The sequence below is a fragment of the Dromiciops gliroides genome, chromosome 6 (assembly GCF_019393635.1).
Source record: "Dromiciops gliroides isolate mDroGli1 chromosome 6, mDroGli1.pri, whole genome shotgun sequence".
NCBI classification, from domain to species: domain Eukaryota; kingdom Metazoa; phylum Chordata; class Mammalia; order Microbiotheria; family Microbiotheriidae; genus Dromiciops; species Dromiciops gliroides.
The window spans coordinates 221,453,529-221,466,789 of NC_057866.1; the positions used below are offsets into that span (position 1 = coordinate 221,453,529).

The following is a 13,261-nucleotide window of genomic DNA, read 5'->3' on the forward strand; positions in this document are numbered from 1 at the left end:
GAAGTGGAATTTGAATGAGGCAATGATGCATGGGTAAGACTTAGATCTAAAAAAGGAAAGTGCATTTTCGCAGAGAATGACATAAGCTAAGACAACATTCAATAGGAAGAGAAAAAACAGGAAAACTATGTTGTCAAACTTATGAAGATCCTTAGATGCCAAGCTAAGGCATATGGACTTATAAATTTGGTATGTAGAAGGGAGAGCTAGTGATAAAAAAAAAAAAATTAAATGCCCATGTTGTCTACATTTAGGCAACATGGCATAGTGGATAAAAGGCTAATCTTGGAATCAGAAAGTCTTGGGTTCAAGCTCTGCCTCAAACAAAGACTAGCTGTGTGACCAAGGGTAAGTCACTTAACATTAACCCCAGGCAATGCTAGTCTAAAGCCATACACCACAAAGAAATCCTAAGGTGCATGAGCAGGAGGAATTTCAGCACAGGAAATCCTCTAGGCTGATTTAATCATAGGCATGGAGTATTTTTAAAAGAAATCTGCCCCTTTTTTTGTTTTTTTGTTTTTTCTTTCTCATGGTTTTCCCCTTTTGTTCTGATTTTTCTTTCACAAAATGACTAATGTGGAAATATGTTTAACATGATTGTACTGTGCAACCTATATCAGATTGCTTACTCTCTTGGAGAAGGAGAGAAGGGAGGAAGGGAGAAAAATTTTTAACTCAAAATCTTTAAAAAATTATGTTAAAAACTATCTTTACATGTAAATGGGAAAAAATAAAATACTTTTGAGTGAAAAAAACAAATGATAAAATAAATAAAAATAAAGAAGTTTGCCTTGCTTTTTAAAAATCTTAATCATATAAGATAATACTTATATTTCTAGTTTCTTTTTCTTTTTTTTTTTTTTTTTTTTTTTTTTTTGGTGAGGCAACTGGGGTTAAGTGATTTGCCCAGGATCACACAGCTAGTAAGTGTTAAGTGTCTGAGGCTGCATTTAAACTCAGGTCCTCCTGACTCCAGGGCTGGTCCTCCATCCACTGCGCCACCCGGCTTCCCCTAGTTTCTTTTTTCTTTCTTTCTTTCTTTCTTTCTTTCTTTCTTTCTTTCTTTCTTTCTTTCTTTCTTTCTTTCTTTCTTTCTTTCTTTCTTTCTTTCTTTCTTTCTTTCTTTCTTTCTTTCTTTCTTTCTTTCTTTCTTTCTTTCTTTCTTTCTTTCTGGATTTTTGTGTTTGTCTTCTGAACTAGAGCTGTGGTACATTTCTGCATTTTTTCCATATTTTCTAGCCACGCTTCCCCCATCCCTCAAACATGGCCTTATCGGGGCAGAGAAGCTGGCATAGTTCGATGAAATTATGAGCTATGCCATGTAGGACTGCCCAAGGTGGATGGGCCATAAAGGAAAGTTCTGGCAATAGGTGATCCACTGGAGAAGTAAATAGCAAACCAATCCAGTATCTTTGCCAAAAAAAAAATTAAATACATGGACAGTACTAAAATGATAAAAGAGATGGCATCAGAAGATGAGCTCCTCTGGTTAGAAAGTTGAAATAGTGGAGGACAACTACAAGTAGTACTAATGAAGAAGATGGAACAAAGCCAAAAGGAAATTGAGTTGTGGGTGCATCTGGTGAAGAAAAGAAGTCTGATGCTGTAAAGATCAATACCTGGAATCTAAGATCTATGAATCAATGTAAACTGGGCGTGGTCAAATAGGAGGTGGAAAGATTCAACATTGATGTCTTGGGTTGTCAGTAAACTTAAATGGTTGGGATGAGTTTAATTCAGATGATCACTATACATACTACTGGGAGCAACAATCCCTTAGAAAAAATGGAATGTTACCCATAGTCAATAAAAGAGTGAGAAAAGCAGTACTGGCATATAATCTCAAAAATTACTAAATAACAACTGTTTGAATCCAAGGCAAACTGTTCAACATAACAATAATACAAGTCTATGTTATAACCACTGTTTGCAAAAGAGGCCAAGTGGATCAGTTCTACAAAGGTCTATAACATGTTCTAGAAATAGTACCAAAATAGATGTCACATTAATCATAGGGGATTGGAATGTTAACATAAGAAATCAAAACATAATTGAATTAATAGACAAGCTCAGCCTTGCAGTACTAATAAAGGTTTGTTAAGATAACTTGCTGGTCATAATAAATACCCCTTTTCAACAACCCAAAAGGTGATTTGATACATGGACATCACCAGATGGTTAATATGAAAATCAGATTGATTATATACTTTGCAGCCAAAGGTGGGAAATTCTGTCCAGTCAGTTAAAACAAGACCTGGAGCTGACTGTGACTCCAATCATGAGTTTCTTATTGCAAAATTCAGAATTAAATTGAAGAAAGGAGGGGAAACCAACAGACCATATAAGCATAACCTAAGTAAAATCTCTTAAGAATACAAAGTGTAGGACCCGAGAGGAGCAGAGCGAGGACGGCAGGAGGCCAGGCCCGAGCCGGGAAACTGATGCCAAGACCACGCACGGTCCCAGAGACATGTTCCTGGTTAATTCATTCTTGGGAGGGAAGGGCGGCGGCTGTGGGCAACGCTCTCGGGGGGCTGCTCAGCGGAGGAGGGGGCGGCGGCGACCGTGGCGGCGGGGCAGGGGGCGCCATGGGCTTCCTAGGTGGCGTCATCAGAGAAGCTGCGGCCAATTATAACCCAGAGCCCCACCCCTTCGATCCCACTTCTCCCACATTGAGGCCAATGAAAGTGAGGAGGTCCCGCAGTTCAGGAGGCTGTTTTCTCAGTTGTCCGGAGATGACGTGGAAGTCAGCGCCTCTGAACTCATGAACATCTTGAACAAGGTGGTGACCCGACACCCTGACCCGAAGACGGACGGCTTTGGCATCGACACCTGTCGGAGCATGGTGGCGGTCATGGATAGCGACACCACAGACAAACTTGGCTTTGAGGAGTTTAAGTACCTTTGTAACAATATCAAGAAGTGGCAGGCCATCTACAAACAGTATGACCGCGACCACTCAGGAACCATCGGCAGCAACGAGCTTCCTGGAGCCTTTTCAGCTGCAGGTTTCCAGCTCAACCCAGAGCTGTACCAGATGATCATTCGGCGATATGCGGATGAGGACGGGAATAGGGACTTTGACAATATCATCAGCTGCTTGTGCCTTAGACGCCATGTTCCATGCCTTCAAGTCTCTGGACAAAGATGGCAGCAGGCAGATTCGTATCAACATCCAGGAGTGGCTGCAGCTCACTATGTACTCCTGAGGCCCATGTATCTGTCCACCCAACGGGCCATTGGCACCCCGCCCCCGCCAGGACAGAGATGGCCAGGAAGCTGCTCCCCTTCCCCCTCCCCCCACCTTTCCCCATGTGGGGACCCTCCAGCACAGGCACCACTGGACGCTGACGCCGCGTTGTCCCTGGGTGTCCCTCCTACCCCCGACTGTACAAACATGGCCACCACCAAGGAGCCTCATCCCTGCCCACCTCCCAGGCCCAGCGCGTGCCAGCTACAGGCTTGGGAACCCTCATGCTCTAACATGGTGCCTTCTCCCGCTCCCCATGTACTTCAGGCCCCCTCTCCTCCTCTCTGGGTGGGCCTCGGGGCAGGGCAGGCAAGCCCCAAATAAACAGTGGTCACAAGAAAAAAACAAAAAAAGAATACAAAGTGTAGGTGATGAATAGATTTAAGGCATGCCTGAGGAACTATGGACAAAGGTTCACAATATTATATAGGAGACAGCAATTAAAAAAAAAAAACATTCCGGAGAAAAAGAACAAGAAAGAAAAATGACTATCTGATGAAGCTTTACAAATATCTGAGGAAAGAAATGGAAAGGAAAAAGGGAAAGACATACCCAAATGAATGTAAGATACCCAAAAGAGCAAGGAGAGTTAAGGTTTTCTTAAATAAGCAATGAACAAAAAAAAACAAAAACGAACAAACAAAAAACAATAGAAGAAAACAACAAAATGGGAAAGATGAGATCTCTTCAAGAAAATTGGAGATATCAAGGGAATGTTTCATGCAAGAATTGGCATGATAAAAGCAAAAATGCCCAGATTTAACAGAAGTAGGAGGGATTAAGAGGTAATAGAAATATACAAAAGAACTATACAAGAAAGATCTTAACATCATCAATAACCATGATGGTGTGGTTACTGATCTAGAGTCAGACATCCTGGAGAATAAAGTCAAGTGGGCGTTAGGAAGCATTACTAATAATAAGGCTAATGGAGGTGATAGAATTCCAGCCAAACTATTTTAAACCCTAAAAGATGATGATATTAAAGTGCTATACTCAACATGCCAGCAAATTTGGGAGACAAAACAGTAGCCACTGGATTGGAAAAGAACAGTTTACAGACCATTTCTAAATGCCAAGGGATATTCAAATTACTGATCAATTGTGCTAATTTAACATGGAAGTAAGATTATACTTAAGATTCTGCAAGCTAGCCTTCAGCAATAGGTGAACTGAGAACTACCAGAAGAGCAGGCTGGGTTTTGGGTTTTTTTTGAAGACTCAGAGGAACTAAAAACCAAATTGTCAACTTTCACTGGATTATGGAGAAATCAAGGAAGTTCTGGAAAAATAAATGTCTATTTCTGCTTCATTGACTACACTAAAGCCTTTAACTCTGTGGATCACAACAAGCTGTGTCAAGTCCTCAAAAAGATGGGAGTAGCAGATCATCTTACTTATCTCCTGAGGAACTGGTATGCAGGCCAAGAAGCAACACTCAGAACCTAACATGAAACAACTGATTTGCTTAGGATTGGAAAAGGAGTAAGACGAGGCTGTATGTTGTCACCTTATTCATTTAATTTATACACAGAGTAAGTACATCACATGAAATGGCAAGCTGGATAAGCCAAAAACTGGAATTAAGATTGCCAAGAGAAATCACAATCTGATATGCAGTTCATGCCACTCTGATGGCTGGAAGTGAAGAGGAATTAAGAAGACTTTTTTATAAAGGTAAAAGAAGATGGTATAAAAAGCTAGCCTGCAGATTAATATCAAATAAAACTAAGACGTTGGTAATTAGTCCTATCACTTTCCTGGAAAATGAGGGAGAAGAAATGGAAGCAATGTTAGATTTTATATTCTTGGTCTCAAAGATCACTGAAAATAGTGACTACAGTTATGAAATTAAAAGACACTTTCTCCTTGGAAGGAAAGCTATTACAAATCTGGACAGTGTACTAAAAGGCAGAGATATCACCTTGTCAACAAAAGACAACAAAGTCAATGCTATGGCTTTTCAAGTAGCAATGGATGGCTGTAAGAGTTGCACTATAAGGAAAGTTGAATCGATGCTTTCAAATTGTGATGCTAAAGGATTTTGAGATTGCCTTGGAAAGCAAGGACATCAAATCAGTCAAGAAATAGAGAAATTAATAAAGTCTATTCACTGGAAGGTAAAATACTGAGGCTAAAGCTTAAATAATTTGGTCACATTATGAGAAGATGGAATATAAAACACCCAGATGTTGAGAAAGATTGAAGGCAAAAGGAAAAGGGGACAGCAAGGGATGAAATTTGTAGATAGTGTCATGGAAAAAAATGAACATGAACTTACAGACTTCAAGAGACAGTGGATAATAGAAGAGGCTGGTATACTTTGGTTCATGGAATCATGAAGAATCAGACAAGACTGAAAAACTGAACAACAATCTAGTCAAGTGCCTGACATGAAGAATGTGCTTAATAAATATCTGCTGATTGATTGACTAATCAAGATTTTTAAAAAACACACTATTAACTTTCCCTACTTAAACTCTAATTGTTTTTTTTATTATTCTTTAATTTGAAAAACTACTTACCATTTGAAAAAAAATAGATAAATTCTTCTAAGAAAGCAAAAGACACAAATGCAAATTATAGCTTGATTATTTTCAGCAGGGAATTAATTCATCATGAACCTCTAGTCCCATAAATCTAAATAAGCAGCATCAGTAGAAGTCTCTTCTCACATGAACTGTGTGTGCCAAGGATTTCATCAGGAATAAAAGCTTCATTCAGGACATAGGGAACTCACAATAATTCATTTTTCAACAGCCTTAAAGTCAAAGGGGACTCAAAGGATTTGTGGACACATTTGCCAAACAGACCCAATTATCAAGCATTCTAGAAGCACAAATGGATGGATAGTCAGGGTTTTTTATATAAATAGATTTAAATTCTAGCTCATCATGGCAGATTGAAATAGACACATGGAAGGCAAAACATTTTTTTACAAGAATGAATTCACAAGAACTAGAAGAAATATAACTGCAAAAATAAAGTAAAAGTATACTTGAAACCCATAAATTCCTTTGTTTAGAGGCTATCTACTTATCATCTAGCATCCATCTAGCATTTGTCTCTATTAATTTATCATTTATTTTTCATCTATCACTATCTCTATTTATAATCTATAATTGATACTGTCATCTATTTCTGTCCATCTATCTGCCTATATGCCTGCCTCTCCACCCATCCATCCATCCATCTATCTATCTATCTATCTATCTATCTATCTATCTATCTATCTATCTATCTATCTATCTATCTATCTATCTATCTTTCATCTATAATTAAGTCACTTCAGACATGTTTGCCTTCTTTATTGTTACTTGATCTCTATAGGACTTGCTGATACAAGTGGTTTTTTTAAGCAGTATTCCATTTGATTTGTGATGAAGATGAATGAAGGAATCAAAGAAGATTTCATGTATAAAAATAATTATTAATAACTATATCTAATTTGGAAAAATTATAATAATTGTACTTACATGAAAAATTATTATTATATGAAAAATGATAAGTTTAGAAAAATTATAATTGGGCCATAAATCCTGCCACGGTTGCCATTCAAATGTAGAATATTTTAAGTGATTGGCCTATTTTGGGAGGCTAATCTGACTGGAGGACTAATTTGGGGACTTTTGACTATTTGGCTATCTGACTGCTATTAACTTAGTATGGGCCATTTATAAAGTTCCACCACACTGCTCCCAAATTGATAAGCAAAAGATTAAGAAGCCTCTTAACTAAATAATCAAAGCAGAGTTTATTTATGAGATACTATTGAAAATTAAGAATACAGGTAAATAAAATGTACAACCTGTTGGCCTCTCTTTTCTCTGTTCCCATTCCTTCTCATCTGCCGGCCTCCAGTCCTCTTGTCCGCCCTGTCTCCTTGTCCGCACCCCTCTAATCTTGTCCGCCGGCCTTTCCTCCTTGCTCCTAGTCCTGCGTTACTATTCGTCTCGTCCCCCCTTCTAATCTAACTCCCAGGTCTCTCTCTATATATATACCTTTTCTTCTCTCCACTCAAATCTCGGGGCTTCCTGCGCCCCCACAGACCAAGCTAATCTGCCAGCCAGGGCTGCAGCTGGTGGGGGAGGGGGGGTGGCGCTCAAGCCTCACATGCCTCAGGCTATGCCAGAGCCCAGCCTGGGGATCTCTCAGATAGAATAGCTCCGCTCAGGTGGGAGGGAGCTGGGGGCTTTTTCCCCCCAGCTGTCTGACCTGGCATCTTGTACAGTCTATGGGGCTTTTTGGCTCAGCTGAAGCAGAGGGGGAGGGGGACCAGCCCCTCCCACACAGAAGTGACCCTGAGGGCCTAAGGCCTTCTAATCATGTCCCCAAATCAAAATTAATTCCCACACATGAAAGAGGTGGTATTTGAGCAGGTGGATATAAAAAAGTAAAGGGCATTTTGACACAGAAATGACAAAAGTCAAGGAAATATGTGTAGGAAGAGATAAAACAAAAATGGTAGGTTGGGTCAAATTTGGAGGACAGGACTTAGATTATGAACTATCCAGAAACCCTGAACAGCTGAGATCTTCAAAGATATCATAAAGAATAAGACAGTGAGAGGTTGCCTGGAATAACTAAATGAACACTGAATGTTGAATCAGAAATAAGTAGAAATGAAATCTCATCTTTGATAATTTCCGGTTAATCTTAGACTGTCACTTAACCTCATGTCACCTCAGTTTTCTCATATGGAAAATTCTAGGGGCTGAACTCTTAGGTTCCTTCCAGCTCTCTACCTATGACCACATGACACCAGTTCCAGGCCTTTCAGCATCACTTTCCTGACACGAAGCATGAAAATTAACCACTTGGAGCCTTGGTTTCCTCGTTAGGCAGTTAAATGACAAAACAAAAACAGTGCCAGACTCAGAGTCAGACTATACTTAAAATCTGACTTCAGATACTTAATAGCTGTGTGACACAGGGCAAGCCACTTAAACCTCTCTTCACCTTGCTGAGAAAGGTCCATATGGCCAACTCTATGGTTTTTCCAGTAGTGATGTATGGCTGTGAGAGTTGAACTGTAAGGAAAGCTGAGCATGAAGAATTAATACTTTTGAATTATGGTGCTAGAGAAGACTTCTAAGCAAGGAGATCAAATCAGTCAATACCTCAAGAAATTAATTCGAGCTATTCATTGGGTCAAATACTGAAGCTGAAACTTGAATGCCTTGGCCATATAATGAAAAGATAGGACTCACTAGAAAAGACCCTGATGTTGGGAAATATTGAAGGCAATAGGAAAAGGGCACCAGCAAAGGATGAGATGTATAGATAGTGTCATGGGAACAATGAACATGAACTTGGACAGATTTTGAGAGATAGTAGAGACTAGAAGGGCTTGATATGCTCTGGTCCATGGGATCATAAAGTGTTGGACATGACTGAACAATAACAAAAACCAAAAATCTTTAGTTTCTTCATCTGTAAAATAGGCACCTACCTCCTGGGTTTTTTTAAAGGATAAAATAAATTTTAAAACACTAAAAAAAAGTCAAGGTATGTTGTTATTATTGTTAGTAGTAGTAAGACCGGGGAAAAAAATCTGCCCTGCCTCCCTCATAGGGTTGCCATGGTAATCTAAAGAGATAATGTAGAAAGAAATTCTTTGAAAAACTGTAAAGCACTATACACATGTCAGCTAATACTGGGTTTTGGTGTTTATTTTTTCATGGTAGGCACAAGATGACCTCCAAGAGAAGCATTTTATCTTATTTGGTAAGAAAAACGGTGTTTCGATATTTCATAGATTCCCTTGGCCAGAGCTTACCAGTAGCAAGATGAGCTTCTACATCAGAAAGGATGACTATTTACATCTTCTGTCCAGCTTAACAGAAGGCATACATCTGGAAAGAGCTTCTTGGACAGGGTAGAACCAAGGTAAAATGTAGAAAGATTATTTATCAGACCCAGAAAGTGCTTTATGTTTTGATGGTTTTAGGTCTCCATCTCCTAAGAGAATATAATAGCACTATATAATATTTGATATATTTGTACATGTGTATAATATATAATAAATAATGGCCAATTACACTATCCTGCTTTCAGTAAATGTGTACTTGTCTTTGTGTTAAACATTTCTCTGGTGGAAATAAATAGCTATCTCATAGCTGATTTACATTGTATATGAGTACCTTCTAGCTGTGGTTATTAGGTGGAAGTGGGCATAAACCCTGAATAGGCTTTGCTGGTTATCTATATACAATAAAGACCAAAAATGTAGTTAGGAAAGGAGGAACAAAGCTTTGCCTCCAATGGACTCATCTGCATAAAAGATAGAAAAAATTATAATTAAGAAAGTAAGGGATTCCATGCCCTTGTGATTTCTTAGGAGCATAGTCTTTAGAATAGAGGCTGACTGGATATAGTCTTTTGGTAAATATAGAAAAGCATAGTCATACTTGTTTTAGGTGTTCAACAAAGAATTACTAGGTTACTAGGAAGTGAAAATTATTAAACCACTAGCATGTTAATTAAGATGGGTAGCTAGGTTGCACAGTGGATAGAATGCTGGCCCTGGAGTCAGGAAAACAAGTTCAAATCTGGCCTCAGACACTTAATAGTTGGGTGACCTGGGGCAAGTCACTAAACTCTGTTTGTCTCCGTTTACTCATCTGTAAAAAGAGCTGGAGAAGGAAATGACAAACCACTTCAGTATCTTTAGCAAGAAAACCCCAAATGGGGTAAAAAAGAGTAAGACATGACTGAAAATGATTGAACAATGTAAGCTAGTTAAGTGACCCTGCCTTTTGTTCTAAACAACTATTCACCTGAAGCAATAAATCTCTTTCTGGAGATGAAAAACCTAATGTTGCTCTATTCTGAAAGGAACAGAGAAGCTATTCCTTAGAGAAACAAAGTCAGGAAGGTTTTGTCCCTTAGAATTATACCTGAATATAAAGGCTGCTATTCTGAAAGAGCTATGAAAAATCTCAGGGCTTTAAACTAAAAGAGCCTGGCAGAGCCCTCTCTTCTCATGAGAACATTATAGTCAATAACTCTTGTTGAAACCAGAAGCTAGGAGCAGAAAGAAGCTACATAGAAGTATGTCTTATAGATAGATCCATGCCAGGCAGAGGCCACCAGAGATAATGTGTCCATTAGGGCAACATTTAGCATAGACTATGCAACTAGTAGAGTAGTGTCTACCAGAAATAATATGACTGGAAAAATTAACAGGGAGCAGGTCCATTAGAAATAACATAACAGCATGGCCAGAAACATTTGTGGGGGGAGGTAGAGTTAAGTGACTTGTCCAGGGTCACACAACAAGTAAGTTTCTGGGGCTAGATTTAAACTTGGGTCATCCTGATTCCAGGGCCAGTGTTCTATCCATGGTGTGACCCACTTGCCCTTGCCTTTTTTTTTTTTTGAGAAAAGGCAGCATAAACTATTTTATTCTGATACTAAAACTTGAAATTTTTATGTGGTGGAGGGAGAGTGGGTAGTGGCAGTTTCTCTTACCAAATCTCTATATTGGACCGCAAAATTGGGGTGGGAGTAGGAGAGATAGAGTGTGGGGGTGGAGGGAGGTGTATCAGCAGTAGGGGAGCTAAGCATCAAAAACAGGAGATGTTGAAGCTATGATGACCAGCATCAATTTTGGAGTTTTTTTGGGTTTTGTAGATAACATGCAACAATTTCCTCTGACAATGACTAAGCTTTCATTGTGTTGCATGTAATAATAATAGTTGAAATTTATATTCTAATATGAACTAGGCACTTTATAAACATTATCTCATGTGATCCACACAGCAACATCAGGAGATTAGCACCATTATCATCCTTATTTTTAGTTAATGAAACAGTCAAACAGAGTTTCAGAGACTTACTCAAGGTCACAGAGCTACTAAGTTTCCATAGCAAGATTTGAACTCAGGTCTTTTTGACTCCAGTTATCCAGCACTCTTTCCTGAGCCATCTAGTTGCTCCTCTGCACATGTGGTTTCCTACTAGTATTTCCTATATGCACCTGCTTTTTCTACTCCTGATATTATATGATGGCATTCAGCTGCCTTTCAAATCACCTTGTGCGGATGAATACCATCTGCGGGTCCCGAAAAAACTGGCAGGTGTAATTGTTGTAACACTATCAATTATATCTGGAAGACTATGGAAAATGGAAAGATATCATGAGGATAGAAAAGAGCAAATGCCTTACAAATTTTCAAAAAAGCAGGAAGGCCAATTAGATTGATTTCAATTCCTGGGGACATTCTAGAAAGAATCATTAAAGTAAGAATTGATAAATGTCTAAAATGTGAAGTGGTGATTTCAGAGACCATATGGCTCCATCAAAATAAGTAATGCCAGACTAACCTCATTTTTTATTACAGAATTACTCAATTAATGGATGAGGGAAATGACATGGATAAAGTTTACCCAGATTTTTCAAAGCTTGTGATAAAGTGTCTAACATTCTTCTTTTAGGGAATATGAAGAGATATGGGTTAGACAATAAAACAATCAGATGGATTCTGAGATGATTGGATGGCCAGCCTCCAAGAACAATTGTTACTGGTAAACATGATAAGAGATCTCCATTGGAATACCCCCATACTCAAATCTGTACTAGGCCCTATGCTGTTTACTATTTTGTAATCAATTATTTGGAAAAAGGCATAGATGGTATGTTCATCATATTGGCAAATGACCCAAAGCTGGGAGAGGGTAGTTGAAACAATGGATGACAAAACCAGGATCTGAAATGATCTTGGCTAGCTAGGAAAATGTATTGTTGTTCAGGCTTTCAGTCATGTCCAACTTGTGACCCAATTTGGGGTTTACTTGGTAAAGGTACTGGACTGGTTTGTCATTTCCTTCTCTTGCTCATTTTACAGTTGAGGAAACTAAAGCAAACAGGGTTAAGTGACTTGTCCAGGGTCACACAGCAAGTAAATGACTGAGGCCAGATTTGAACTCAGGAAGATGAGTCTTTCTGATTCCAATCCCAGTGTTCCATCCACTGTACCACCTAGCTGCCCAATTGGTATACTCTAATAAGATGAGATTCAATAGGTATCAAGGTAAGTTATTTTACTTCAGTCCAAGAAATCAGTATCACAAGATGCAGGAAGCATGGATAGATAGCAGTCTTCCTGAAAACAATTTGGGGAGTTTTGTGTTCTGCTTAATATGACTCAACAGTGTGATTGGCAGCCAGAAAATCTAATGAAGTGCCAGCTTACATTAAGAGGAGACAGAGCCTCCAGGAATAGGGAGGTGATAATCCCACTGTACTGTTCTCTCACCAGATTCCATCTAGAGAGAACACCATCCTCCGTTCTAGGCATCATGGTTTAAGAACAATAACAAACTAGAGTATGTCCACAGAAAGAAGTGAAAGAAAAAAAACATTAATATTGTAGTCTATGTTATAGGCACAAGATGACCAGAAACATTTTTTATTCATTTATGATTATTCTCCTTCCAAGCATTATTTTTCTTGAGAAACAAATGTCCAGATTGAGGCTTCTCCTAACCTTGGACATGTCCTTTAACACTACACATTTTGAAGTAGCACCTTGAACAAGGAAATTTCACAGTATGATACAACATAATTATACAACTCAAGGTAAGGTAAAAGTTAACACTTTGATGAATAAATTCAGAACAGTCACTTAATCTTAAAGCATCCTTCTCCTATATTTTGACCATATAACTGATCCCTTCAAGACTACCTCATCCCCAATCAAGATACTTCTTTAATTCTCATAGGTGGTCCATTATCCTAACACCTTCAGAGCACTGGAATCACTACCCTTAGGTCGATCTCCCAAGGGATCCTAGTGGTAGGCCTTCTCAGATCTTCATCCTGATGACTTCAAAGATGAGTCCTTCCTGGGCTAGTCAGAAGTAGGGAACCTGACATTTTTTAGGTAATAATAAAGAAAAGACTGATAAGGATTAGTTTTGATTTAGTCTGATAAGGGTTGTTCAGATGAATCCAAAGGCTTCAGCCTAGAATGACTTTAAAATGCTTTATTAATTTGTCTAAAA

The 13,261-nt window shown here is 38.8% G+C and overlaps 1 pseudogene; it reads left to right on the forward strand.

Moving 5' to 3' along the window:
• The first annotated feature begins 2,473 nt into the window (after nucleotides 1-2,473).
• Nucleotides 2,474-3,212, forward strand: LOC122732826 (annotated as a pseudogene).
• The last annotated feature ends 10,049 nt before the right edge of the window (nucleotides 3,213-13,261 follow it).